Below are 3,576 nucleotides of genomic sequence, written 5' to 3'. Positions count from 1 at the left end.
GAAAATTCTTGTTGAAGCAGATCCAAAACCTGAAAGGACTCTGAAGAGGAAACTAAGAGAAGCTAAATTACAACAACCCAGCAAGCACTTTTCAGAAATTTTCGAACAATAAGAGGAGATGGCAGCCGAAAATAATAATAATGCAAGAAGAATGCTTGGTGACTTTACTGCACCTAATTCCAATTTACATGGAAGAAGCATCTCCATTCCTGCCATTGGAGAAAACAATTTTGAGCTGAAACCTCAATTACTTTCTCTGATGCAGCAGAACTGCAAGTTTCATGGACTTCCATCTGAAGATCCTTTTCAGTTCTTAACTGAATTCTTGCAGATATGTGATACTGTTAAGACTAATGGAGTAGATCCTGAAGTCTACAGGCTCATGCTTTTCCCTTTTGCTGTAAGAGACAGAGCTAGAGTATGGTTGGACTCTCAACCCAAAGATAGCCTGAACTCTTGGGATAAGCTGGTCAAGGTTTTCTTAGCCAAGTTCTTTCCTCCTCAAAAGCTGAGTAAGCTTAGAGTGGATGTTCAGAACTTCAGACAGAAAGAAGGTGAATTCCTCTATGAAGCTTGGGAGAGATACAAAGAACTAACCAAAAAGTGTCCTTCTGACATGCTTTCAGAATGGACCATCCTGGACATATTCTATGATGGTCTGTCTGAATTAGCTAAAATGTCATTAGATACCTCTGCAGGTGGATCCATTCACTTAAAGAAAACGCCTGCAGAAGCTCAAGAACTCATTGACATGGTTGCTAATAACCAGTTCATGTACACTTCTGAGAGGAATCATGTGAGTAATGGGACGCCTATGAAGAAGGGAGTTCTTGAAATTGATACTCTGAATGCCATATTGGCTCAGAATAAAATATTGACTCAGCAAGTCAATATGATTTCTCAAAGTCTGAATGGAATGCAAGCTGCATCCAACAGTACTCAAGAGGCGCCTTCTGAAGAATAGGCCTATGATCCTGAGAACCCTGCAATAGCAGAGGTGAATTACATGGGTGAACCTTATGGAAACACCTATAACCCCTCATGGAGAAATCACCCAAATCTCTCATGGAAGGATCAACAAAAGCCTCAACAAGGCTTTAATAATGGTGGAAGAAATAGGTTTAACAATAGTAAACCTTTTCCATCATCCACTCAGCAACAGACAGAGAACTCTGAACAAAATACCTCTAATTTAGCAAACTTAGTCTCTGATCTATCTAAGGCCACTGTAAGTTTCATGAATGAAACAAGGTCTTCCATTAGAAATTTGGAGGCACAAGTGGGCCAGCTGAGTAAAAGGATCACTGAAATCCCTCCTAGTACTCTCTCAAGTAATACAGAAGAAAATCCAAAAGAAGAGTGCAAGGCCATTGACATAGTCAACACGGCCGAACCTGGAGAGGAAGGGGAGGACGTAAATCCCAGTGAGGAAGACCTCCTGGGACGTCCAATGATCAATAAGGAGTTTCCCTTAGAGGAACCAAAGGAATCTAAGACTCATCTAGAGACCATAGAGATTCCATTGAACCTCCTTATGCCCTTCATGAGCTCTGACGAGTATTCATCTTCTGAAGAGAATGAGGATGTTACTGAAGAGCAAGTTACCAAGTACCTTGGTGCAATCATGAAGCTGAATGCCAAATTATTTTGTATTGAGACTTGGGAAGATGAACCTCCCTTGTTCACCAATGAACTAAGTGATCTGGATCAACTGACATTACCTCAGAAGAAATAGGATCCTGGAAAGTTCGTAATACCTTGTACCATAGGCAACATGATCTTTGAAAAGGCTCTGTGTGACCTTGGTTCAGGGATAAATCTCATGCCCATCTCTGTAATAGAGAAACTGGGAATCTTTGGGGTACAAGCTACTAAAATCTCATTAGAGATGGCAGATAATTCAAGAAAACAGGCTTATGGACAAATAGAGTATGTGTTAGTAAAGGTTGAAGGCCTTTACATCCCTGCTGATTTCATAATCCTTGATACTGGGAAGGATGAGGATGAATCCATCATCCTTGGAAGACCTTTCCTAGCCACAGCAAGAGCTGTGATTCATGTTGACAGAGGTGAATTAGTCCTTCAATTGAATGAGGACTCCCTTATGGTTACAACTCAAGGTTACGCTTCTGTAAACATGGAAAAGAGGCACAGTAAGCTTCTCTCAAAACAGAGTCAACCAGAGCCCCCACAGTCAAACTCTAAGTTTGGTGTTGGGAGGCCACAACCAAACTCTAAGTTTGGTGTTGAACTCCCATATCCAAACTCTAAGTTTGGTGTTGGGAAGTCTCAACAATGCTCTGAACATCTGTAAGGCTCCATGAGAGCCCACTGTCAAGCTATTGACATTAAAGAAGCGCTTGTTGGGAGGCAACCTAATTTTTATTTATCTAATTTTATTTTTCTTGTTCTTTCATGTTTTATTAGGTTCATGATCATGTGGAGTCACAAAATAAATATAAAAATTGAAAACAGAATCAAAAACAGCAGAAGAAAAATCACACCCTGGAGGAAGACCTTACTGGAGCATCTGACTGGCATTCAACACCAGAACAGAGCATGGTTCTGGCGCTGAACGCCCAAAATTGGCAGCATCTGGGCATTTGAATGCCAGAATTGCACCCTGGAGAAAAGCTGGCGCTGAACGCCCAGAACAAGCATGGTTCTGGCGTTCAACGCCAGAAGTGGGCAACAAATGGGCGTTCAACGCCCAGAACAAGCACCAATCTGGCGCTGAACGCCCAGAGTTGTGTGCAAGGGCATTTTGCATGCCTAATTTGGTGCAAGGTTGTAAATCCTTGAACACCTCAGGATCCGTGGACCCCATAGGATCACCTCAGGATCTGTGGACCCCACAGGATCCCCACCTACCTCCACTCACTTCTTCTCACCCCTCTTTCACACAATCGCATAAACACTCTTCCCCAAAACTCTTCACCAATCACCTCAATCTCTCTTCCCTATCACCACTTTACCACTCACATCCATCCACTCTTCCCCATAAACCTACCTCATAAACTCCACCTACTTTCAAAATTCAAAATCAATTTCCCACCCAAACCCACCCTATATGGCCGAACCTTACCCCCCCTTCCTTCCCTATATAGCCCTTCATTCTTCCTCATTTTCATACAACACAACCCTCTCTTCTCTTCTTGGCCGAATACACCCATCCCCCCTCTCCTCCATATTTTCTTCTTCTTCTTCATCTATTCTTTCTTCTCTTGCTCGAGAGCGAGCAATATTCTAAGTTTGGTGTGGTAAAAGCATAAGCTTTTTGTTTCTTCATTACCATTGATGGCACCCAAGACCGGAGAATCCTCTAGAAAAGGGAAAAGGAAGACAAAAGCTTCCACTTCCGAGTCATGGGAGATGGAAAGATTCATCTCCAAAGCTCATCAAGACCACTTCTATGATGTTGTGGCCAAGAAGAAGGTGATCCCTGAGGTCCCTTTCAAGCTCAAGAAGAATGAGTATCCGGAGATCCGACATGAAATCCAAAGAAGAGGTTAGGAAGTTCTAACAAACCCCATCCAACAAGTCGGCATCCTAATGGTTCAAGAGTTCTATGCCAAT

General features: G+C 42.5%; 1 non-coding gene across 1 annotated transcript; it reads right to left on the bottom strand.

The window, feature by feature from the left end:
• Nucleotides 1-514: 514 nt before the first annotated feature.
• Nucleotides 515-622, bottom strand: LOC112781997 (small nucleolar RNA R71). The gene has a single exon (XR_003192742.1). It is a non-coding gene; the product is annotated as a small nucleolar RNA R71 (small nucleolar RNA).
• Nucleotides 623-3,576: the final 2,954 nt, after the last annotated feature.

The sequence above is a fragment of the Arachis hypogaea genome, chromosome 19, assembly GCF_003086295.3.
Source record: "Arachis hypogaea cultivar Tifrunner chromosome 19, arahy.Tifrunner.gnm2.J5K5, whole genome shotgun sequence".
NCBI classification, from domain to species: Eukaryota; Viridiplantae; Streptophyta; class Magnoliopsida; order Fabales; family Fabaceae; genus Arachis; species Arachis hypogaea.
Note: the sequence above shows the minus strand (reverse complement) of the source record. Positions and strands in the feature narration are given on the sequence as shown.